Source organism: Panthera leo, chromosome B4 (assembly GCF_018350215.1).
Source record: "Panthera leo isolate Ple1 chromosome B4, P.leo_Ple1_pat1.1, whole genome shotgun sequence".
Classification (NCBI taxonomy): Eukaryota; Metazoa; Chordata; class Mammalia; order Carnivora; family Felidae; genus Panthera; species Panthera leo.
In genome coordinates this window covers 1,932,870-1,960,147 of record NC_056685.1, presented here as the reverse complement: position 1 = coordinate 1,960,147, position 27,278 = coordinate 1,932,870, and the positions used below count along the sequence as shown (strand labels likewise).

General features: G+C 39.6%; 2 long non-coding RNA genes across 3 annotated transcripts; both read right to left on the bottom strand.

The window, feature by feature from the left end:
* Positions 1-261: 261 nt before the first annotated feature.
* Positions 262-3,810, bottom strand: LOC122225483. 2 transcript variants are annotated; one of them, XR_006205200.1, is made up of 5 exons: positions 3,710-3,810; positions 2,935-3,108; positions 2,638-2,803; positions 2,133-2,269; positions 262-744 (listed from the first exon to the last, which is right to left on the bottom strand). It is a non-coding gene; the product is annotated as an uncharacterized LOC122225483 (long non-coding RNA). The 2 variants fall into 2 exon arrangements; XR_006205201.1 differs by lacking the exon at positions 262-744 and adding an exon at positions 1,111-1,266.
* A 14-nt stretch (positions 3,811-3,824) lies between these two features.
* On the bottom strand, positions 3,825-26,562 carry LOC122225482. The gene is made up of 4 exons (XR_006205199.1): positions 26,344-26,562; positions 26,006-26,077; positions 3,968-4,106; positions 3,825-3,884 (listed from the first exon to the last, which is right to left on the bottom strand). It is a non-coding gene; the product is annotated as an uncharacterized LOC122225482 (long non-coding RNA).
* Positions 26,563-27,278: the final 716 nt, after the last annotated feature.

Below are 27,278 nucleotides of genomic sequence, written 5' to 3'. Positions count from 1 at the left end.
CAATAACCATCAGGAAACCTTGAAAAAAAAAAAAAAGAAATCCAGGTTTATTCCTTACAAGATCTGGAAATGACAGAACACACTTGGGGCCCCACAAAGAGGCCACAAGCTGAGGGACAGCACACCCATGGGCCTGCAGCTCTGCCTCTTTTGAGGGCAAGGGTGGGGACCTAGGGCTTCCCAGGCACATGGTTTAATGGTAAATTTAAAACCTAAGAGCAGTAATTTAAAGCATGGGAAGAAAAAAAAAAAAAGCCCAAGTGGCCCAAAGGGCCAGTTATCAACATCAACCAAGATCTCCAAATAGAGGAGCCTCACTGTGGCAGGGAGCCTGGCTCATCGAGTCATGTGGCTGCAGTGTGGTGAGTGGAGAGCACCAGCATTTCCGTGTCTGAAGGCAGGCACTCACGTTATAAGAACGGAGTGTGCACAACTCTCAGGGCTTACACACCCGGATAGACTTTGCTCCTCTGTAAAAGGAAGCCAAGAGTGGATATGCCTATTAACGTTTCAGTAGCTCATTGCATTCAGAAATAATCGACATAGTCAGCGACTAGAACTCTAAGGCTGAGTCACCAGAAAGAATTCTGAAACTCTTTCGAGGCGACCTGCCACAAAGTTTAACTGTTGAAAAGTTTGCTTGTGAATTTCCACCTTTCAGCTATGTAATTTACTCGTTCACAATTAGGTTTAGATTGGTCATGAAAGGGTCACATTAAACAGCCAGCTGTCTTATCTTCCCTCCTGAAAAACAGAATAAAATTCAGTTTGATGCTGGTAATCCTGAAGACACACCCATTTTTAATTAAACCAACTTAAACTAGCTTTTATTTACCAAAGATTATTCTAGATCACAAGATCCTGAAAAATATTTGTGTTTCCCTATTTGACAGTACAGTTGGTTTATAAAAACACTTGTCCTTATGCAAATTAAATGGAACTCCTCACAAGTTTTGGTGAACCCATCCAGAGGTGGAAATCACATGTATTATCCACATAGCCATATAAAATTATATAAATGGAATCCGATTTCCTTTCATTTTAAAATTTTAGCCATGAGACATTTACAATAATGTACAACTCACTAATTTATAAGAAACAGATGGCTTCACACTGCAGCTTCTGGCAGATAGAATAAGTTTACCCGCATAGACAGCTAATGCTTTTTGGCTAGTATTGGTGGAAGAGACTTAAGACATTTCATAAGGCCTCATTTTTCAAGCATCCTTTTCATTTTTTAAGCTTCTGGAAAGAATAACCTTGTTTCTAGAAAAAAAAAAAAAAAGGCACAGAGAAAGAATGCCAAGTTCCATCAAGAAGGACTTTTGTTCCCCAAATTCAGATCTTTTATAATACCCGAAAGCCTTTTGATAGGAGTAAGGGAGGTTTTGGCAAGAACGCCCACCGAGCCAATTACGCGATTCTTCAGTTGGCTTCCTCATATCAGGGAGAGGACCTCAGAGGGAAGTCAGAAGATTCCTACATTCTAGATGTAGAGCTGGGTTTCTTTGTAAATCTTAGGAAGTCTTTCCTCAAAAGGCTTAGAATGTACAACCAAGAAGGAAGGAAAAACAAAGTTTTATTTTAGCTTAGGGGACAAGACAGAAAATAAAGTTCTTATCAGGCTGTGCATGTAAGCTTCCAGTCTGGCCCACTTCTGACCTTAGAGCCACTTACCAACAAAACGAACACCTTTCAAAACAGTACAAATTCCTGGCGATATTCAACAACTCCTTGGATGCAAGAGGAATCCCTAAAGAGGATGCAAACATACTACCTTCCTCAGACCAGAGCGACTCCCAATGTTACCCAGAACGATTCAGATAATTCCCCTGGTGGGGGTGGGGGGCGGCACAATTCGGTAGGGCCCCAGCACAGATGTAATACAACTGACCTCCCTGTTCAGCCAGATTTGGGGGGCTTCCCCCAACCTAATGGTTATCAAGCCAAGTTCTCAGTACACAAAGCAAGTCAAACAAGGTGGCAGTAACTGTATCTGCGAGTGGGGTGCAAAACGACCAGTGGCTACCTGAAGGCAAGTTCAGGAGTCATAATTCAAAGATCTAATTCTTGCAAGTCCCCCCCCCCCCACCCCATGTGAATTTGGAAAGGAGGGACAACAGGAATCTTACCTTCCTCTGGTGGCCAGGCACCACCGCAGAGATCCAGGAGAGCTGGCTTGAGTAACAATGGTCACTTTTTGCTGGCTTCTGCCATTTTTCCCCACAATGCCATCAGGAGTGAGTGGTATGTACAAGTGGGTCTCATCCTGGTCAACCAAAATATATGGAGAAGGAAAAATAATTTTCCCTCTTTTCATTATGGTGAGTTTTGCCAAGACCCCTTTACCCCTAGGATACCTCAAATAGGGAGTAAGCTTATCCAGGCTGAACATTCTCCACTGTGGCCACTCTAATTCAAGATCTTTCATAACGTTGACCTGCTTGTTCACCTTAAAGCAAAATTTCATTCACTTCAGGCTTCACAGTGGATCCACCCTGTGTAGGATATGGTCTTTGTTTTTAAGTAGGACCCAGTCTCAGCTGTGGAGCTAGGATCCAGGATTTGCCAGACTTACCCATGACCTCCAGAGGTGGTGAGAAAGCACTTAGCTCAAGGGGCTCAATGGGTACCTACCTTTGCCTGGCTGCTGGCCACTCCTAGGGGCCATGGGGAGACTCCTTTGGTGTCCTCTTCTGACACCAGGATGGCTTTAAAATGAAGCATCTTAAAATTAAATCCATTTTTGCTCAAAACACCCTTCAAAGCAGTCAACATTCCATCTAGCAAATAGGAGTTCAACCTGTTACATAAAATGAAAGACTTTTATAGGCATAAGGAAGGCAGAAAAGTAGGTTGGTGAGTGCAAGGTCACTTTCCTTGGGGATAGGAGTCTGTCAGGCAGATGACCTAAGTCATGCAGATCAGCAATACCTGGTTGAGAGGTTTAAGATTCCATTTCTGGAAAAGGTACAACTTTAGTCTTGATTTGGTGACATGGAGTTCAGCAGAAGGTACTTCACTTTGGGTCTTCCATCTTGTTTTTAACAAGGAAACGTTCACAATCTTAAGAGCAGGCCAATAGTCCAAGAAGTTCATCTTTCATCCCTGAAAGGACAGAGTTTTAGTTTATAAAATACATTGACACTAAAGCTGTAACAGCCCTGGAGCAGGGACCACCCACCCGTGGTGCCCCAGCTGCAGGGGGACCAACTGTTCCCCACTAGCTCCTTCGGGCTGATTATTAGTGGTCATTAACAGACGACAAAACAGACTCCTATATGGCCAGGCTGATGTTGGCCCAGCCACAAAGTCCAATATAAGACGTTAAGCTTTGGGAAGACCCTCTTCCTCACTTTTAGGTTTTTAAGGGGGGGGGGGCAGCAGAGAAGGGGAGTTAACAAGCTTTTCCTGAGTTTGCGGAGTCTTAATTGCTTTCACCTCAAAGAATCCATGTTCTTTGAGATCTGAAGTGACACATCTTGGACAGATCATACTCTCTTCTCAGGGGACACCACCCTCAGTCCCTAGTCTAGTGTTGCATGCACGGAATACAAGCAGCAACGGTACCCCTCCCACACGCCCTTCAGGTTTGAGCACACAAACTTAGGGGTACTTTCCATCTACAGCGCTTAGATTTTAGGAAATCTAGTTCCTGTTTCAGCCTAGCACTAAACATTAACAATACCGTCAAGGGCAAAACATTTACCTTACCCGCGTCCCAAGGTGCTGTTGTCAGAATTGGTCATTGGTCCAATGAGAATTAGTCATTGGAAATGTGTGAAGAACAATACAAGATGACCTCTATTTTGGATTACTACGAGTCCTTCATCTGAAAGAATCTCCCAAATAAGATACAAGCATCGTGGTTATTTGAGAAGACGCTAAAAGAAAAAAAAAATGTGATGCGTGTATTTTCTGTGAGGTCAAACTTCCCAGCTTGAAAAACCAGCTTGCCAGTGGCTACCTTGGAGCTGCAAGCAGCCTCTGATTATCGTCAGGAAAGGGTCACTCAGCAGGCATCTTGTGGAATGAGACCAGCTTCAGCTCCGGGCTCCACTGTTCCTGGCTTGTTTGGAGGCTTCTCTAGGTCTTACTTTTGTCATCTACAAGTTTAAGGACAGGTTACAACAATAGTATCTTAACTCCTAGTTAAAATAAGTAGGAAAAAAGCCTTGTACAAGGTCTGTTGCAAAAACGATCTATTTTAGCTATTAGAGGAGGTAGCCTAGTGGTTTAGGATTGAGACCCTGAGCCAGACACAGCTCCATACGCAGGGCCTGCCCTTCACTACACATGTGGTGATGAGGTTACTTGGACCTTCTGTCTCTATGCTGGTTAATTCATACAATGGAGACAGTAGTAATGAAGCCTACATCACAGGACCATTGTAAGAATTGTGTTAATATCTGAGCTCTGAGAACAAGGTCTGGCACGTGCTATCCAGTATATAAATGCTAACTACATGGTTGTTCACAGGAATCCATCTTGAAGGAAGGTCCAGAGGATCTTCTACTTATAGAATACCAGCAAGTATGCAGAGTAGAGACAGCACTCCCTATCCCAACCTTGTAAGGGTAAGAACACTCATAGATCAATACAGATATTAAGATCTAGAGCTCTATATTGATATCGATAGGTATATCACTATATATGTGAATATACGTGTATATACACCATATAAGATACACATATATACGCACACAGGACTATATCAACATACATATATACCTATACATGTGTATCAGCAAATGCTAGAAGAGGTCTGAATGTGCAGCAAAAGGGCAAGATCAATTCTCATAAACTGTACCCTCACAACTAGAGAAATTCATACAGTAATTCAATATGCCTCAGTGAGAGTGAGCTTCTAAACTTCTTTAAAAGCTGAAACATGCTAGAAAGTATATAGGAGATAGTCCTACTTATAACGTAGGTGTGAATCATAAGATATGACAGTACACAAAATCATATTTATAAGAAATACCTGAAAGCAAACTTACTACACGAATGTGTTCAATATCAACTCAAATGGTGAAAATTCTAGTGTAAGAGAATCGGGAACTTTAACGCTTTCTGGTGTGCTTCTGGGGGGAAATCGGATTGGTTTCACTGAATTTTTGCCAGGAAAAAAAAACTATGTAGGGAAGAATGCTTGGTGAAGTAAAGAGAATCCAAAAGCATTTTGAAAACATGCCGAGGGTTTACAAAATCTCCCCAGGCTAGAGAAACAGGACATCCCGAATGTCAAGAGACCCATAGTGACACGTTTGCCCTGATTCTCCTTTCGTTCAGTTTCAAATGTGTGCCTTCAAATTTTAATCCTTAACGTAAATGTACTCACCTTTGATGACACTTCAATGTTGGGCAATACTTGTCATGGCAAACCCCTCCAAAGGCTTGTTCATGACCATTCATCTATTTCTTGATTTTTATTAGACTCACCGTATCTTTTAAGATAGAATTTTCTATGTTTTGAAACACAGAAGGTTTTTGATATTCCATAAGCCACTGTAATTTAGGTCATATAGGTCTTTAGGGTTTTTTTTTTTTTTTTTTTTTTTAGCCATTTAAAAAAAATCTGACATGCCTATGTCCTTAGGGTTTAAAAAGCAAAAGGCTTTAAGTTAGCAGGAAGTTAAGACAACAGTGATAATTAAACCCCAAAATCAATTTAAAACACACCAAAGTTTTACAGGCACCGGGGTGGCTCAGTCAGTTAAGAGTCCAACTCCAGATTCGGTCATGATCTCGCAGTTCACGAGTTCAAGTCCCGCAAAGGGCTCTGTGCTGACCGCTCAGAGCCTGCTTCGGATTCTGGGTCTCCCGCTCTCTCTGCTCCTCCTCCACTCTCTCTCAAAAATAAACATGAAAATTTTAAAACACACCCAAATTTTAATGTACAAAATGAATTCTAGCATCCAACTACACAGCCATTCATCAATAACTCAACTACAGCCCAAATGTCAACGATCAGTACCCCTTGGATTTTGACCACCTGGATGCGGGCTACTTTACCCTTTACGTTAGAATTATTCTTGGCAAGCGTGTAGGACACAGGAAAAAAAGTTGGTCTTGATTAAACAGCATCACTGGATACACATCAAATTGGTTCTTGATTTCATACGTAGAAGGTACAGCAAACACCTTTTCCCCCCACCATGCTGTTTAAGGAATAGAATTAGAAGTACACCTCTGAGGGGCACCTGGGTGGCTCAGTTGGTTAAGCGTCTGACTTTGGCTCAGGTCATGATCCCACAGTTTGAGAGTTTAAGCCCTGTGTCGGACTCTGTGCCGGCAGCTCAGACCCCAGAGCCTCTTCAGATTCTGTGTGTCTCTCTCTGCCCCTGCCCCACTCACACTGTCTCCCAAAAATAAACATTTAAAAAATTTTTAAAAGCACACCTCTGAAACTCCTTGTTAACTCATTTCTATCATGACCTTCCTCAGAGTCAAGGTGCACCATTATGAATTTTGGGTCAAATGATTCCTGTGTTTTCCCTTAGAGTTTTACTACCTATGTATGCATTCTATTAATAGGTTACAGTTTTAAGTTTTCTGTATATTTACATACATTTATGCCTGACATTCATATACACACAGGAGTTCATGCGTATGTGCCTATACATACATGTGTATGTACTTTTCTGTAAGTATACACTGCATGAAATTTTCTACAGCTCATTTTTTTTTTTTTCCTCCCCAGGGCTTCAGGATTCACATATCAATGAGGGAAGATGAAGTTCATGACTGTCATGCCCTTCTGGAGTTTTCGTTGAAGGGGTAGGTCAACTGCTTATTTTAGTACAAATATATTTAAGGCATACAGTGTGGTGACCCGATATGTAGGTTGACATGATCATGACTGTCAAGCTGATAAACACCTCCTCTCCTCACATAGTTACCACTGTGACGGGCGCACCTAAAACCTCCTCTTAGCACATCCAGTGTTCGATACAGAATTGCCAACTGCCATCCTCGTGCGGTTTAGGAGATCCCAGGACTCGGTCATTCCACAGAGCTGCCACTTTGCGCCCATTTCCCCACCACCTACTGTCGGCTTCTACATGTTCAACTTTTTAGATTTCATGGGAGAGGTTTTTCTTCTGGGTCCGGCTTATTCCACTTAGCATGTCCTCCACATTCATCCATGGTGCTGCAAGTGACAGGGTCTCCCTTTTCACAGCTGAGCTTTTCACTATACCACAAGTTCTGTATCCGTCTGTCAACAGGCACTTAAGTGGTTTCCTCATTTAAGCTATTAGGAATAGTTCATTTGAACTTGAGGGTGAATTCCAAAATCCCGATTTCATTTCGCCTGAGTAAATACCCAGAAGTGGTGGGCTAGATCACCTGGTAGTTCTAGCTTTTTGAGGAACCTCTATACTGTTCTTCACAGTGGCTGCACCAATTTACACGCCCCATCCCCCCAACAGTGCGTGAGTGTCCCTTTTCTCTATCTCAACATTTGTGATCTTGTATTTTCTTAACAGCATGAGGTGATGGAGCTCACTGCAGTTTGGACGGACACTTCCCTTGATCAGTGGAGATAAGCCCCTTTTCATATCCCTGTAGGACATTTATACATAATTAAAAATGGGGAGACATTTCTCAAAATAAGTTTTTTCCCTCTTTACAGCTACTGATCCATAGGAGTTCGTTAGACATTTTGAGTATTAACCCCTAATCGGTTACAGGGCTTGCAAGTATTTTCTCCCATCCTGCAGGGTGACTTCATTTTATTGACGGCTCCTCTTGGTATGTCAAAGTTGATAAGTTTGACGTAGTTGTGCTCATTCACTTTTGCTTTTGTTGCCCGTGTCTCAGTCACATCCCAAGAAGTTACTGCCAATGCCAATATCAAGGAGCTATTTCATGTTCTCTCGGGAGTTTTGACGGGTTACTATTTACATTTAAGTCTTTATTGTTTTAGTTCTTCTGCATGGTTTAAGGGTCCAATTTCATTCTTTTGCATGTCGATACTCAGTTTTCCCAGTACCACTGAGGAGAATATATTGTGTATTTTTGGTGCCCTTGTCAGAAGCTGGTTCACCATATTTACTTGGATCTCCAGGCTCTCTATTCCCAAAGTCTATGCTAGTTCTCATGCCAGCGTCCTACCGTTATGATTAATGTTCACTTACAAAAAGCCCACAGCTAACGATCAACAATGGGGAAAGGTAAAGAGCTCTTCCTCTAACACTCAGCCCAAGGCAAGGATACTCACAGCACTTGTATTCAACACAATACTGTATTTAAGAGCAAGGGCTAGCAGGCCAAAAAAGAGAAGGTATTCAACTCAGAAGAGGAGTAAAACTATGCTTGCAGAAGACACGATCTCATAGGCAGAAAACCTTGAGGACTCCACAGAACCACTGAAACCAAAATTCTATGAAGTGGAAGAACAGAAAGCATACAAAAATAGTTGTATTTCTTTACATAAATAATTTCCATTAAAAGGAAACCAAAAAACGATCCCATTTAAAGTTGTATCAAGAGGAGTTCTGGCTTAAGATGGCAATATAGGAAGAGAGAACTCATCTCCACAGAACCAAATTCCACCTACTAACAAACCATTCCTCCTGAAGAAAAACCGAGGGCAGGACAAAAAGCTTCCCAACTGAAGAGAGAACTGCAAGAGATGTGGACATGGTAACAAGAGGAACCCCCAACACTGCCACTGGGGATGGACAGTACGTAGGGACCAAGAACAGATCCCTCCGTCCTTGGGCAAGAGGAAAAAAAGCTGCAGTATTCAAGAGAAAGTAGCATGCAAAAGAGACAACACTAGGAACTCTGGGAAGCAGTGGGGAAGTTGCAGGAAAGTTCTCCAGGTCAGAGGGACTAGAGAACTACATGGTTTATGTTCCCACCTGACCTCGGGACAGAAAAGCATTGGTCATACAAGGAGACATGAAAAGGAAGCTGGGTTGCAATACGTGTATTTGACAAAATACTTTTTAAAAAAGGCTCAAGAGACCAAGGATAATATATAATCCTGAAGGGAATAATCCAACAAAGAGATACAACAATTTTAAGTATTTATGCACCAATATATAAAACTAAGAAATAGCAATACAGTAATAAGAGACTTTAACACCCCCCACATACATCACTGGATAGCTCAAACAGAAAACAAGGAAATGGCAGCTTTGAAGGACACATTCCACCATATAGATATAACAGATACCTTCAGAACCATCCATCCTGAAATAGAATATACGTTCTTTCTGAGTGCACATGGAACACTCTCTAACATTCTCTAGAATAGATCACCTAGTAGGCCACAAAACAAGTCTCAACCAGCTCATCAAGATTGAAGTCATACCATGCATCTTTTCTGACAAGGCTATGAAATTATCAATCACAAGAAAAAAAATCTGGAAAGAACACAAACACATGGAGGTTAAATAACAGTTTAACAATGAATGTCAACCAGGAAACCAAAGAGGAAATAACAAAACACATGAAGACAAACAAAGATGAACACACAATGGTCCAAAATCTTTGGGATACAGCAAAAGCTATCCTAAGAGGAAGTTTATAGCAATTCAGGCCTACCTCAACAAGCAAGAAAGCTCTCAAGGTAACCTTACCTGAAGCAGCTAGAAAAACAAAACCGAAAACAGTAAAAGGAAATAAAGATTTGAGCAGAAATAAGCAAAATAGAATCAAAAATGGACCTATGAAACCAGAACCTGGTTCTTTGAGAAGATCAACAGAATTGATAAATCTTTAGCCAAAATCCTGGGCTGGGGGGAACCACACACAAAAAATTCCACAAAACTCAAAATCAGACTAGACCACCACAAAACTACAAAAGCTTACAAAGGAGTATTATGAAAAATTATATGCCAATCCAGAGAAATGGATAGTTTTCCTAGAAAAATTCCCCAAACTGACTAAGAAATAGAAAAAATTTTTAACAGTCCAATTGCCAGCAATGAAACTGAATCAGTAATCAATTCCCAACATCACCACCACCCCCCCAGGACCAGACCACTTCACTTATAGACCACTTCAATTATACCAAACATTTAAAAAAGAATCCATACTGCAGCACCTGGGTGGCTCAGTCAGTGAAGGGACCCACTCTTAGTTTTGGCTCGGTTCATGACCTCATGGTTCATGAGTTTGAGCCCCATTTTGGGCTCCATGCTGATGGTGCAGAGCCTGCTTGGGATTCTCTCTCCTCCTCCCTCAAAATAAACTTTAAAAAATTTTTAAATATTTCAAGAAAAATCTGTACCTGTTCTTCTCAAACTATTCAAAAAAAAAAAAAAAAAAAAAAAAAAAAAAAAAAAAAAAAAAAAAAAAAGCAATACAACAGAAAGAAAAGGAGAGCTTCCAAATTCACTTTGTGAAGCCAGCTTTACCCTGATACTAAAAGTAGATAAAGACACTGGAAAAAAAAAAAAATACTACAGCAGGTCACTATTTCTGATGAACATAGATGCAAAAATCCTCAGTATTAGCAACAAAAATCCAAAACATTAAATCATTCACCAGATCAAGTGGGATATTCCTGGAATACAAGAGTGGTTCAATATTGGCAAATCAATCCACATGATACATCAACAAAAATGATAAAACACAATCATTTCAATAGATACAGAAAAACATTTGACAAAGTATATCAATTCATGATAAAAAAAAAAAAAACCCTCAACAAAATAGGTTTAGAGGGAACATAACATGGTGAGGACCATCTATGAAAAACTCATGACTATCATCCTCCTCTATGGTGAAGAACAGCTTTTCCCTCAAGATTAGGAACAAGACAAGGATCACATTCACCACTTTTTCTAAACGTAATACTGGAAGTACTGGCCACATCCAGCCAAACAAAGCAGGATTTTGATAAAGAAACACTAGCACTATTTTCAGATGACTGACTAGTACACATAGAAAATCCTAAAGATACTATCAAAGAAAACTACTGGAAGTAATAAAATCAGGCAAGTGGCATGATACAAATTTAATGCCCAGACATTGGTATCATTGGTAACATTTCTATCCCTTAACAAGGTTGCAGAAAATACAGAGACAATCCCATTTACAATTACACCAAAAATAATTACCTAGGAATAAACTTAACCAAAGAGGTAAAAGACCTGTAACCCCAAAAACTAAAAACAAAACACCAGTGAGAGAAATTGACACAAATGGAAAGATATTCCATCTGCATGAATCAGAAGTCATGATGTCAAAATGTCCATATTGCCCAATCTACAGATTCAATGCAATTGCTATCAAAATTCCAATGGCATTTTTCATAAAACTAGAACACATTAATCTTAAAACTTGTATGGAACCACAGAATACCCCAAATAACCAGAGCAATCCTAAGAATAAAGCTGGAGGTAACAATTCTAGATTTAATATGTTACACAAAGCCATAATAATCAGAACAGTATGGTGTTAGCACAAAAATAGACACATAGATCAATAGAACAGAATGGAGAGCCAAGGAATAAACCTACAATTATATGGTCAATTTGTCTTTGACAAAGACGACATAGAGATGGCCTACAGACATGTAATGAGCAATATCGAGCAACTTCTCATCAGGGATATGTATAACAAAACCACAATACTACATTACCTCACAGCTGTTAGAATGGCTACAATCAAAAACAACCAACTGATCCATCCATGTTGTTGCAAATAGTAAGATTTCATTCTTATGGCTGAGTGAAATAAAAGAAGTCAGGAATAGCATGATTTCACTCCTATGCAATTCAAGAAAAAAGAACCCCCCCTCAAAATACCCCGAGACTCTTAACTATAGAGAACCGATGGTTATCAGAAGGGAAGTGGGTGGGGATATGAAGTATGTGGAGGGTTTTAAAGAGTACTTTTCATGAAGATCACCCAGTAATATACAGAATCATTCAATCCCCAGATTGCACACCTGAGACTCATGTAACACTGTATGTTAATTATACTGGAATTAAAATTTTGAGACTGAAGTACTTAATACAGCCTCTTCAGATAACCAAAGTAGTTGTGCAGCAAGAGAAAATTAAATTGAAATGGCCGTAAGTGGATATAAGGAAAATATGAATAAAAAGGTATAAATTATGACAATGTATATGTAAGATGTGGAGAAGTAAAAAAGGGAAATTTTTTTTAAGAATAGGACTGAACTTAAGTCACTGAATTAATATGGACCCCTATTTACTTAGGTTATGTATGAACCTCATGGTCTCCACAGACCCAAAACCTAGGATATCCCCCTAAAAAAACAAATAAGTCTAAACATTATACTCATTGATTGGAAAGAACAAGATGAAACTTTGTACAAAACAAGAAAACATTTTAAATGGTAATTAAGTACATATCAAAAAAATACTTTAGATTATCTAAATTCTCAAATCTAAAGACAGAGTGGCAGAATGGAGAAAAAGGGATCTGTATGCTGCCTATAAAAGGCTCACATCAGACCTAAAGATCTATATAAACAAAGTGAAGGAACAGAGGAACATTCACATGCAAACTGAAGTACAAAAGGAAAGCAAGAGTAGCAATACTTATAGCAGACAAAATATACTCTAAAACAAAGACCATAACAAGAGACTAAGACAACCATTACACATTGATAAAGGGACCTAATCAACAAGATGACATAACATTGTAAATATCACAAGTGCTCTCCTTAATACCCATCATCCATTTAGCCCATCCCCTGAGGAGCACTGGGTCTTTTAGGTAAGAGATGAATCACTAAATTCTACTCCTGACATCAACATTACACTATGTTAGCTAGAATTTTAAAACTTGATACAAAAAAAAAAAAGATGTAAATGCCTATGTACCCAACCCTGAAGCATCTAAATACATAAAGCAAACATTGACAAAAAACTAATAGCAATGCAATAGTTTGGGACTAAAACTGCATTTACATCAATGGATAGATAATCCAGAGAGGAAATCAATGAGGCAACAAGGTCTTTGACACATTGGATCAGATGGACCTAACATATCCAGAACATTCCGTTGAAAAATGGAATACATATTCAAGCACAGATGGAACATTTTCCAGAATAATGTATTCAGCTGTAAAACAAACCTCAATAGATTTAAGTTTGAAATCATACTATGCTTTTTTCTGGTCACAACTATGTAAAACTAGAAGCTTAAAAAAATAATAGGACAAAAACCAAACACATGGATACATGGAAGCAACTAATGGGTCAATTGAGCAATCAAAGAAGAATTTAAAATATACATAGATACAAATGAAAACCGTCTGAAAAATCTCTGGGACACAGCAGGAATAGTTTCAAGAGGGAATTCTAGAGCATTACAGGCCTACCTCAAGAAACAAGTTCAAACAATGTAACTTTACACCTATAGGAAATAACAGACTAAAACACAGAAAATTAGTGAAATCAAGAGCTAATCCTTTGACAAGGTTGACAAACCATTAGCCAGACTCAAGAAGAAAAAAAAAAAGGACTCAAATCATATCACACAAATACAAAGGATTATAATACTATGAAAAATCATATGCTAACAAACTTGGCAACCTAGAAGAGATGGATAAATTCTGAGAAACAATCTTCCAAAAATGAACCAGGAGGAAATATATCTGGACAGATGGATTACAAGTAACAAAATTGAACTGGTAATCAAAAAACTATCAAAAAACTACCAAAAAACGAAAGTTCAGGACAAGATGGGTTCACAGTGAATTCTACCATTTAAATATGAGTTCATACTTATTCTCCTCAAACTATTCTGAAAAAAATAGAAAAGGAAAGTATTACCCTGATACCAAAACTAGATGAAGACCCCACACAAAAAGGAAACTATAGGCCAATTTCCCTGAAATAGATAGAAAAATCCCGAGCAAAATAATGGCAAAACACCTAAAACAATACATCAAAAAGATCATTCACCACAATCAGGTGGGATTTATTCCTGGAATGCAAGAATGGTTCAATACTCACGCTACTGGGTATTTACCCAGGAAAAACAAAGCCATTAACTTGAAAAGATATGTGCCTCTACGTTTATTGCAGCATTATTTGCAACAGCCAAGACCTAGAAGCAACTTAAGGGTCCATCAACAGATGAATGGATAATGATGATGCATGTATATACAATGGAACATCACACAGCCTTTAAAAAGGAGGAAATCGTGGCATTTCCAACAACATGGATGGACCTTGAGGTTGCTATTCTAAGTCAAATAAATCATACTAAGACAAATACCATAGGATTCTACTCATAAATGCAATCTAAAAAAATAACAGAAAAAGAATGAGAACTATAGAGAATTGATGGTTGCCAGAGTAGAGAGTGGAGGGGGAGGGGATGATCAAAATGTGTAGAGGGAGATACAGGCCTCCTTGTGGATTAAGTTCCAGAAATGAGAAGCAAAGCATAAGGAATACAGTCAATAATATTGTAATAGCAATGTAGTAGGGCAAGTGATAGTTCTACTCATGAACACAGTATATGGTATAAACTTGTCTCATCACAAAGTTGTACACCGAGAAGTAACTGTATGAACTATACTAAAAAAGGCCATTAGCGTAACAAGTTGTATGAAATGGACATTTAGGAGTCCATTTATCCAAGGAAGATCCATACACTGAAAATTATAAAGAACACTGATTAAAGACATTGAAGACACAAATGAAAGATCTCCCTATTTCATGGATTGGAAGAACATTATTAAAAAAGTCCTTCCTATGCAAAGCATTCTACAAATTCAATTTAATTACCCAAATTCCAAAGAAATTTTTCACAGAAAATTCTAGAATTCATATGTAATCACAGACCCTGAAGAGGCAAAGTAATCCTGAGATAAAGAATTGGTGAGAGTGAAGATGGCAGAACAGCATGGAAATTTTTTTTGTGTGTCTCACATCCATGAAATACAGCCAGACCGACACTACTGATTTGAGGATTAACACAACAATCTGCACAACCTGAACCACAGAATTGAGAAAAAAGGTTTTCAATTTCTATTAAAAATATTTTTCAAGTTTTTACATTTTTTGCTTTTATGTAATTTTTTCAAATTCTATTTTACAACCATTTTATTTTAGTCTACTACAGTGTATTCACTTTTTCAAATTTTAAAATTTTTCTTTTTCATTTTTCTTGAATACAGAAAAATTCATTTTTTTAGTTTTATTAAAATATTCTTTAATTTTTTCCACTATATTCTTTACTTTTGTGTAAATTTTTTCAAATTCTATTTTACTCCCATCACATTTTAGTCTACTTCAGTGTATTCATTCTTTCAAATTCTGAAATGATTTCTTCCCCTTTTCCTGCAATCTTTCAAACCACTTTCAACACCCAGACCAAAGCACACCTAGGATCTAGCATCACTTATTCAATTTTGTGTATTTTTAATTTTAATATTTTTTTAAATTTTTTTAATTTTACTTTTTCTACCTCAATTCCTTTTCTCCCTTCAAAATGACAAAACAAAGTAATTCACCCCAAAAGAAAGAACACCTAAGAAACGACAGCCAGGGATTTAACCAAAACAGAAGATGTCTGAACCAGAATTCAGAATCCCAATACTACTAGTTGGTAGTTGAAAATAGATTAGAATCCCTTTCTGCAGAGATAAAAGTAAAAAAAATAGCCAGAACAAAATTAAAAATGCTATAACTGAGCTGCAATCACAGATGGATGCAGCGGCAGCAAGGATGGATGAGGCAGAACAGAGAACCAGCGTTATAGAGGACAGGAAGCAGAAAAGAGGGAGATTAAGTCCAAAGAGCAGTATCTAAGAATTAGAGAAATCAGTGACTCATTAAAAAGGAACAGCGTCAGAATCATAGGCATCTCAGAAGAGGAAGAGAGAAATGGGGGTAGAAAGGTTATTGTGAGCAGATCATAGCAGAATACTTTCCTAACCTGGGGAAAGACACAGACATCAAAATCCAGGAAGCACAGAGGACCCCCATTAAACAAAAACCAACTATCAACAAGGCATATCATAGTCAAATTCAAAAAATACTCAGGCAAGGAGAGAATCACAAAAGCAGCAAGGGGAAAAAAAAAAAGTCCCTAACCTACAAGGGAAGACAGATCACACATGCAGACCTACTGACAGAAACTTGGCAGGCCAGAAAGGAGTGGCAGGATATAGTCAATGTGCTGAATCAGAAAAATATGCAACCAAGAATTCTTTATCCAGCAAGGCTGTCATTCAAAATTGGAGAGAGAAAGTTTCCCAAACAAAAGTTAAAGGAGTTTGTGACCACTAAACTAGCCCTGCAAGAAATTTTAAGGAGGACTCTGATGGGAGAAAGATGGAAAAAAAATATATATATTCATGGGTGACACACACACACACACACACTAAAAGCAGCAAAGATTAGACCACCACCAGAAACTCCAACTCTGTAAGAACATAATAGCAATAGATTCATATCTTACAGTACTCACTCTAAACATCAATGGACTCAATGCTCCAATCAAAAGACATAGGGTAACAGGATGGATAAGAAAACAAGCTCCATCTATATGCTGTTTACAAGAGACCCACTTTAGACCTACAGACAACCTTCAGATTGAAAATAAGGGCATGGAGAACCATCTATCATGCTAATGGTCAACAAAAGAAAGCCAGAGTAGACATACTTTTTTTTTTCAATATATGAAATTTATTATCAAAATGGTTTCCATACAATACCCAGTGCTCATCCCAAAAGGTGCCCTCCTCAATACCCATCACCCACCCTTCCCTCCTTCCCACCTCCCATCAACCCTCAGTTTGTTCTCAGTTTTTAACAGACTCTTATGCTTTGGCTCTCTCCCACTCTAACCTTTTTTTTTCCTTCCCCTTTCCCATGGGTTTCTGTTAAGTTTCTCAGGATCCACATAAGAGTGAACCATATGGTATCTTTCTCTGTATGGCTTATTTCACTTACCATCACACTCTCCAGTTCCATCCACGTGGCTACAAAGGGCCATATTTCATTCTTTCTCATTGCCCTGTAGTACTCCATTGTGTATATAAACCACCATTTCTTTATCCATTCGTCAGTTGATGGACATTCAGGCTCTTTCCATAATTTGGCTATTGTTGAGAGTGCTGCTATAAACATTGGGGGTACAAGTGCCCCTATGCATCAGTACTCCTGTATCCCTTGGGTAAATTCCCAGCAGTGCTATTGCTGGGTCATAGGGTAGGTCTATTTTTAATTTTCTGAGGCACCTCCACACTGTTTTCCAGAGTGGCTGCACCAATTTGCATTCCCACCAACAGTGCAAGAGGGTTCCCGTTTCTCCACATCCTCTCCAGCATCTCTAGTCTCCTGATTTGTTCATTTTGGCCACTCTGACTGGCATGAGGTGATATCTGAGTGTGGTTTTGATTTGTATTTCCCTGATAAGGAGCGACGTTGAGCATCTTTTCATGTGCCTGTTGGCCATCCAGATGTCTTCTTTAGACAAGTGTCTATTCATGTTTTCTGCCCATTTCTTCACTGGGTTATTTGTTTTTCGGGTGTGGAGTTTGGTGAGCTCTTTATAAATTTTGGATACTAGCCCTTTGTCTGATATGTCATTTGCAAATATCTTTTCCCATTCCATTGGTTGCCTTTTAGTTTTGTTGGTTGTTTCCTTTACTGTGCAGAAGCTTTTTATCTTCATAAGGTCCCAGTAATTCATTTTTGCTTTTAATTCCCTTGCCTTTGGGGATGTGTCAAGTAAGAGATTGCTACATAGAGTAGCCATACTTCTATCAGACAATCTAGACCTTAAAATAAAGACTGTATCAAGAGATGCAGAAGGACATTATATGCTAATCAAGGGGTCTATCCACCAAGAAGACCTAACAATTGTAAACATTTATGCACCAAACGTGTAGCACCCAAATATATAAATCAATCACAAACGTAAAGAAACTCATTAATAGTACTACCATAATAGGAGACTTCAGCACCCTACTCACAGCAATGGACACATTATGTAATCAAAAAATCAACAAGGAAACAATGGCTTTGAATGACACACTGGATCAGATGGACTGAACAGATATATTCAGAACATTTCATCCTAAAGCAGAATATACATTCTTCTCCAGTGCACATGGAATGTTCTCCAGAATAGACCATATACTGGGACACAAATAAGCCCTAAGCACAAAAAGATCAAGATCATACTGTGCATATTTTCAGACTACAACACTATGAAACTCCATCAACCACAAGAAAAAGTTTGGAAAGGTAACAAATACTTGGAGACTTAAAATCCTACTAAAGAATGAATGGGCTAACCAAGAAGTTAATGAGGAAGTTAAAAAGTATACGGAAGGCAATGAAAATAACACCACAACCCAAAAACCTCTGGGAGGCAGTCATAAGAGGAAAGTACATAGCAATCCAGGCCTTCCTAAAGAAGAAAGATCTCAGATACACAACCTAACCTTATGCCTTAAGGAGCTGGAAAAATAGCAAAACCCAAAACCAGCAGAAGACAGGAAATTATCAATAAAGATTAAAGCAGAAATTAATGCTATCGAAACCAAAAAAAACAGAACAGATTAATGAAACCAAAAGCTGGTTCTCTGAAAGAATTAAAATTGATAAACCACTAGCCAGTTTTATCAAAAAGAAAAAAGACCTAAATAAAATCAAGAATGAAAAAGGAGAGATCACAACACAACAGAAATAGATTATGAGCAATCATATTCCAATAAAACGGGCAATATGGAAGAAACATTCCTACACACATATACACTACCAAAATTGAACCAGGAAGAAACAAATTTGAACAGACCCATAACCAGTAAGGAAATTGAATTAGTAATCAAAAATCTGCCAAAAACAAGAGTCCAGGGCCAGATGGCTTTCCAGGATAATTCTACCAAGCATTTAAGGAAGAGTTAACACCTATTCTCTTGAAGCTGTTCCAAAAAACAAATGGAAGGAAAACTTCCAAACTCTATGAAGCCAGCATTACCTTGATTCCAAAACCAGACAGAGACCCCACTAAAAAGGAGAACTATAGACCAATATCCCTGATGCACATGGATGCAAAAATCCTCAACAAGGTATTAGCCAACCGGCTCCAACAATACATTAAAAAAATTACCACGACCAAGCAGGATTTATATCTGGGATGCAGGGCTGGTTCAATATCCGCAAAACAATTCACATGATTCATCACATCAATAAAAGGACAAGAACCATAAGATCCTCTCAACAGATGCAGAGAAAGCATTTGACAAAATATAGCATCCTTTCTTGATAAAAACCCTCAATTAAGTAGGGATAAAAGGAGCATACCTCGAGATCATAAAAGCCATGTATAAGACCTAGTGCTAATATCATCCTCAATGGGAAAAAACTGACAGCATTCCCCCTAAAGTCTTAGCCTCTGCAATCATACAACACAAAGAAATAAAAGGCATCCAAATCAGCCAGGAGGAGGTCAAATGTTCACTCTTTGCAGATGACAGGATACTTTATATAGAAAACCCAAAAGATTCCACCAAAAAACTGCTAGAATTGATTCACGAATTCAGCAAAGTTGCAGGATAGAAAATCAATGCACAGGAATCAGCTGCATTCCTATACACCAACAATGAAATGACAGAAATCCAGGAATCTATCCCATTTACAGTTGTACCAAAAATAATACCTAGGAATAAATCTAATCAAAGAGGTGAAAAATCTATACACTGAGAACTATAGAAAGCTTATGAAAGAAATTCCACACTCCTGGACAGGAAGAACAAATATTGTTAAAATGTTGGTACTACCCAAAGCAATCTACATAGTCAACGCAATCTCTATCAAAGTAACACCAGCATTCTTCAGAGAGCTAGAACAAATAATCCTAAGATTTGTATGGAACCAGAAAAGACCCTGAATAGCCAAAGCAATCTTGAAAAAGAAAACCAAAGGAGGTGGCATCACAATCCCAGACTTCAAGCTATACTAGAAAGCTGTGATCATCAAGACAGTATGGTACTGGCACAAGAACACTCAGATCAATAGAACAGACAACCCAGAAATGGACCCACAAACATATGGCCAACTCATCTTTGACAAAGCAGGAAAGAATATCCAATGGAATGACAGTCTCTTCAGCAAGTGGTGCTGGGAAAACTGGACAGCAACATGAAGAATGAACCTGGACCACTTTCTTACACCGTATGCAAAAATAAGTTCAAAATGGATGAAAGACCTAAATGTAAGACAGAAAGCCATCAAAATCCTCGAGGAGAAAACAGGCAAAAACCTCTTCAACCTCAGCCGCAGCAACTTCTTACTCAACACGTCTCCAGAGGCAAGGGCAACAAAAGCAAAAATCAACTACTGGGACCTCATCAAAATGAAAACTTCTGCAAAGCAAAGGAAACAATCAGCAAAACTAAAAGGCAACTAATAGAATGGGAGAAGATATTTGCAAGTGACATATCAGATAAAGGCTTAATACCCAAAATCTATAAAGAACTTCTCAAACTCAACACCCAAAAAACAATCCAGTGAAGAAATGGGCAAAAGACATGAATAGACACTTCTCCAAAGAAGGCATCCAGACGGCCAGCCAACACATGAAAAAATGCTCAACATCACTCATCAGGGAAATACAAATCAAAACCATAATGAGATACTACCTCACACCTGTCAGAATGGCTAACAATAACTCAGGCAACAAATGTTGGCAAGGATGTGGGGAAAGAGGATCTCTTTTGCACTGTTGGCAGGAATGCAAGCTGGTGCAGCCCCTCTGGAAAACAGTATGGAGGTTCCTCAAAAAACTAAAAATAGAACTACTCTATGACCCAGTAATTGCACTACTAGGCATTTATCCACAGGATGCAGTGTGCTGTTTCAAAGGGACACATGCACCCACGTTTATAGCAGCACTATCGACAATAGCCAAAGTATGGAAAGAGCCCAAATGTCCATCAACAGATGAATGGATAAAGAAGATGTGATTATACACACACACACACACACACACACACACACACACACAATGGAGTATTACTTGGCAATCAAAAAGAATGAAATCTTTCCATTTGCAATTACATGGATGGAACTGGGGGGGTATTATGCTAAGTGAAATTAGAGAAAGACAATCATGATTTCACTTCTATGAGGACTTTAAGAGAAAACAGATGAACATAAGGGAAGGGAAACAAGGGGATGTGCTAAAAGGGTAAGAGGCATTAAGGAATCTACTCCTGAAATCATTGTTGCACTATATATTAACTGATACAGATGTAAATTTAAAAAAGTTAAAATAAAAAAAAAAAAAAAAACCAAAGAACTGGTGGGGTAGCTGGGTGGCTCAGTTAAGCGTCTGACTCTTGATTTCAGCTCAGGTCACAAATGTCACACAATTCACAAGCTCAAGCCCCATGTTGGGCTCCACACTGAGCATGGAGTCTGCTTGGGATACTCTCTCTGCCCCTCCCTGGCTCTCAAAAAAACTTAAAAACAGGCTCTGTGCCATAGGTCTTGGTAATGAATCTTTAGGTCTGACACCTAAAGCATAAGCAACAAGGAGCAGAACTAAAAAGCTCCTACACAGTAAAAGAACAAAGTGAAAGGGCAACACAGTGGCAAAAGAGATTTTCAGACCATATCTGATAAGGAGTTAGTCTACAAAATGTATTAAAAAACTCCCACAAAAGCAGGGAAAAAAATAATCCAATAAAGACACTCTACTAATAGCCAACAGGTACGTGAAAAATGCTCAACCATTAGCCATTAGAAAACACATCAGAACCACAAGGAAGCATCACCTCACACCTGTTAGACGGGCTATATAAAAGGGGTAACAGATGCCGGTGTCGAGAAACAGGAAGTCTGTTTTTAAGGTTATTTGGGTGGGGTGGGGGGGGGGGAAGCAGTAAAGGGAGGGAGACAAAATCCCAAGCAGGCTCCACACGGTCAGTGCAGAGCCCAGCGTGGGGCTAGAAGTCACAAACCGTGAGATCATGACCAGAGCCAAAGTCAGACGCTTGACTGATATGGTATACACCCACCTGCCTGTAGAGTATTGCTCAGTCCTAAGAAAGGAGGAAACACGGCTATTTCCAACAGCACAGACATTGAGGGCATTACCACCAAGCAAAATAAGCCAGAGGAAAACCTACTGCCTGATGTCACAGTTTGCATCTAAAAACAAAAGCCAAACCCATCAGATTTGTGGTTACCAGAGACCCGGGCCAGACGTCAGGGAATGGAGAAGGTGGCAAAAAGGCACAGGGTTTGAACTGTAAGATAAGCAAGCGTTCACGATGTAATGTAAAAACTGTTCATCACTGCTGTATGATGTATGCCCAAGTTGTTGGGAGTAAACCCTAAGAGTTCTCATTCCAAGGAAAGAATAGAAAACTTCTGGTTTTATCTTACCTATAGGAGAGGACAGATGTTAGCTAAGCTTGTTGTGGTAATCACGATACACGTTGTCAAACCTTTATGCTGTATGGTTTATTAAATTCAGGATTGACCCTCATGACTCTCTGGAAACTGGCAAGACCAGGATATGGCTCACGGCACCATCACCAACGTCATCCATCACCAACATAGACCACACGTCAACAAACCCCAGTGCCAGCTTCCCAGAAGCCATTCTTCCACATCACCCCGTCCTGACTTTTACAGAAATCACTTTTCGTGTTTTACCCCATCACAGGTGCTCAACACCAGTTCAATTTGGACTTTCGTGAAAGTGCAGTTTTGAGTTTAGTTTGCTGTTGTGCAAATCACGGATTTAGTACCATGAACTAATGTTTTACTGCAAATGCTAACACTCCACTGAATGTCCTACGACACAGGTATCTATTATGCTTTTGAGGCATTTTTACCCCAGTCTGTTGCTTTTGTAAATAACGCCTACTCTCCAACGTGTATACGGGCACATAGTTCTGTAGGGAAATATGTTTGAAAGGCTTTCCAAGTCAGTCTTAATTTATGCAACTCTAGTGGCCTATGCTAAATTGTTCTCAAAAGTGCTTGAAAATGATTCAAACTCCATTATTTTCTGCATATGAGAGCACTGCTGGTTCTATATACATATTGCAAATACGTGATACCCCTGTGGTATGTCCCTTTATTCCAGTCTTTCCATAAACACAAGTTCTTAATTATAATGTCCGATTAGTTACTGGTTTCTCCAGACTTTTCTCCACAGTTTATGAAAACATTCTAGAATTGAGAAGGCTATGCTATTTTGTATCCACAACGCTTATGTTTGCAATGATAGAGTAAGCAGCTTTTTAAAATATGGTTCTACAAGTAACCAGTTTCTGCAGGCCCCCTACTACATTGTATTTTTCCATCCTGGAGTAATTTATCTTAATTACAGTAACTTAAAAAAAAAAAAAAAAAGCTACAGTAGGAGCACCCTGGGTGGCTCAGTCGGTTAAGTGACTTTGGCTCAGGTCATGATCTCAGTTTGCGAGCTCAAGCCCTGTGTAGGGCTCTAGGGCTGACAGCTGGGACCCTGGAGCCTGCTTCGGATTCTGCATCTCCCTCTCTGCCCCTCCCCTGCTTGTTCTCTCAAAAAATATTAAAAAAAAAAAAAAAGCTACAGTAATCCAGTAGAGGAAGCTTTCCCACCAATTTTCTCCTAAATTTTTGGCTATTCTTGACTTTTTATCCCCATGTAGGTCTTAGAGTCATCTTATCAAGCTTCATAATCTGTTATTTTCATTAGAGATTCAAGTAATCTATATTTGGAGGGATAATTAACATTTTCATAATCCCCTTTGTCTTGTTTTCGTATTAAGGCAATCCTGGCCTCAAAGATGGGTGGGGTTTATTATCTGAAAGTTTCAAATTTGTCTTTATATTTTGTAGAGTATCCTAAAATATGGCCTCAGAAATTACTTCAGGTGTGTGTGGTGGCTCAGCTGATTGAGTGTCCGTCCAACTCTTGACTTTGGCTCAGACATGATTCACCGTTCACAGGTTTGAGCCCCTAGTCCAGCTTTGCTGACCGTGCAGAGCCTGCCTGGGATTCTCTGCCCCTCCCCACCGTACGCTCAAAAAGAATGTTATAGTTGGTTTAGATTGCATTTTTCTAGTTAATTACCTTAAATTTAAATCAAATATAGAACTAAGTCAGTCAAGATCTTAGTTTTATCTCCGTCCATTTGTATTTAACGTCACCGCTGACGTGTTTAAATCTTTTTCATTCTACTTGCATTACTTGTTCTTTGTCCCCCGTTTTAGTCTTTTAAAAACTTTTCGGATTTTCCTTCTAGTCTATTAAACACAATGTTTGAAGAGAGCAGGGAGACGATTGGGTTATCTCACAACCAACTTCCACCTTTCATTTATCGAGCTGTAAATTCCATGGGACTTCTGGCTTGTCCAGATATTTGCCCAACCACGATCCATTCATCAGAGGATGCACTTAGAAAATCCAGGAACATTTAAAGTATAGAAAAACCATTTGCAGAGGGATCAAGAGTAGGAAGGCATCAGAGTTCCTAAGTTTACCTGAGCTTTTTAGATAAAAGATGTGAGGCCGACGTTTAAGAATGAACATCTTGTAAAGTTCTTTTCCAGGGAAGCAGGAGTACAGGGGAGGCAGTGTGGAGAAGAACCGATGAAAGGAGGTACTGAGCAGACCCCAGCATCAGGGACAAGCATGGCTGACTGCCCAGTGTTCCAAGACATTTTCACAAAGACCTTACTTACACAGGAGATTTAGAACAGGCGATCTAGGGAAACCACAGAGAAGGCAGGCTCCAGCTCTGCCCTAATTCTCCCTCCTCCCATAGGTCAAAGGTCACCGCTCTACAATTTCACATCACACCACCTTGCCCCTTTCAGGAGGGCCCTGGAGAGCCCAGGAATCCACTAAGTGCAGGACAGCCAGGAGAGAGGGGCAGGGGTCTCACTCTGTCCATCTGCTGCTGCGTGTGGCCCAGATTCACGGCAGGAGAGGCCCAAACATCAACCTGCTCTGACAACTTATCCAGAACACCAACTACAGTGGTCTGGCCAAAACCCAAGTCTCAGGGAGAAGGGGAGATATGTGAAGGTCCAGGAGCAGGGTTATGTGCAGGACTGTTCACACTCTTCCTCAGACCTGCTGGACCCTATATCACACTTCTATCAGGGCCTTGAAGGGGATGCCCTCCATTCTCGCCCCCAAGAGACCTACGGATTCGAAGCCTCAAGTGATGGCATGCCGTATTCTCCTACAGAAGTCAGAAGACAGTCGGCAAAGCAGATGTTAGTTCCCCTTAGTGTAGGTGGTGCTGTGTTGTAAATGCTACCAGTTACCTTCCCCCACCCCTGCCAGCTCGTTTAGATTTGCCTCACCTTTAACCAGAACTCAGGTTTGGGCTGCAGGGGTGATGGGAGCACAGTCTTCTAACACCCTGTCGCTTCTGACTGCCAGGATCTCCCTGTTATTGGTGAGCTGAGTACACAAGCACAGAGAGCTGGCCTAGTGAATAGCGGACTCCCCCCACGTCGGTCTAGAAGTCCTTGGTAAATGTGATGCTTGGCTGGGTTCTCTTCCTTGGTCTTCAGATTTTAACTAGTTTTTTCAGATTTTAAATTTCCCAGTTATGGTGAACTCTATGCTTTGCATTTATTCTGTACTTGACTCCTAGGACTTTTTGAATCCTGAGAGTATCAGCTTGGGAAAGTTTTTAGTCCTCTCCAATCCATTGTTCCAATTTACCTGCTTCTCCAACTACAGCAGGGGAGGAGCAGAGAGGGAGGGATACACCGAATCTGAAAGCAGGCTCCAGGATCTGAGCTATCAGCACAGAGACTGACATGGGGCTCGAAACCCACGAACCATGAGATCCTCACCTGAGCCAAAGTTGGAAGTTAACTGAGCCACCCAGGTGCCTGTTTGTCCTATTTTTAGACAATGTTTTGTTTCCAAATGTGTAAAAATGCTTAAAGGCCTTATCCTTCTGATTTGTTGTACTGTGTTTTTAGGTCATGTACCCTCAATGCAGACTTTTTGCCAAAACTCCTGGTCCTTGAAGTCAGGAGAAATAGCAAATGTAACCCTTTATTAACTGTATGGTTACCTTTCCCAGTGTCCTTTGCAGATTCGAGTTCCTCTCTAGTGTCTTACTTTTGCCTCAAAGACTCCATTAGTTCTGGAAGAAAAGATTTAGCAACTTAAGCATTGGGCTATTTTCTCCTTTTTTTAAAGTTAGTTGTGATCATTTTTTTTTTCCCCCCCTCTGATCTTTGAATATGGCATCGCAAGGACTCCCGGCCTCCAGAGTTACTGAGGAGAGCTAGGAAATAGGCTGTATCAGCTTGTAGGGGCTCCCTTAGAGACGAGGAGTCCTTTCCTCCTGGCTAATAACTGCTTCGGTTTTTGACAAGTAAATGCTGCATGTGTCCAGGGGTGACTCACTTTTGGTTTATTTCACTTGAGTTTAACATTTTTAAAGTTTCCAGCCATTTCCTTCAAGCATCCTGTTTTCCCTTTTCCCTCCTCTAATACTGCATTATGCACATGTTTATGTTGAATAAGATCTCATAGGTCTAAATCTTCATTTTTCCTCATTCTTGATGTTCTTTTGCATGAATAATGTCAAGTATCTTCAAAATACTGATTCTTCAGGGCACTGGGTGGCTCAGTTAAGCATTTGATTTCAGCTCAGGGAGTTTGAGCCCCGTGTTGGGTTCTGTGCCGACAGCTCAGAGCCTGGAGCCTGCTTCAGATTCTGTATCTCCCTCTCTCTCTCTCTCTCTGCCTCTCCCCACTCATGTGGTGGTCTCTGTCTCTAAAAAAATGAGTAAACATTTTTAGAAGTTTCAAAATACTGATTCTTTTAACTGCTCAAATCTGCTGGTGAGCCTTTCCGTAAAATTTTTACCCCAAGTGTAGCTCCCATCTGTCACCACTCAAGGCTACTCTCTTTGACTATATTCCCTATACTGTACCTTTCATCCCTGTGAATTAATTCCATAACTGAAAGCCTTTACCTCTCCAGTATCATTTCCCATACCGCCCCCACACTTCAGGCCACCATTTCAATAGGATTCTGTGACTGAAACAATCCATTTGCTATGACCCAGTACATGTGATATACTTCATTGTATAAAAACTGAAGATTGAACACATGTCTCAAGAGGTGAATTGAAGTCCTTAAGTTCAACATTTGGGCTTCATGGATGATGGGTTTATTGATTTCCCCTTTGGGTAGTATTTCCCTTTTTAAAATTTTGGGAAGAAATCCTTTCAAATAGTACATGGCAGCTCTAGAGATTTACCATCTCAAAAATTTTGTTTTTTATCAAGTGTCTTGAATCTATTCCATGTCATTGTGGCCACTGAACTTTCTG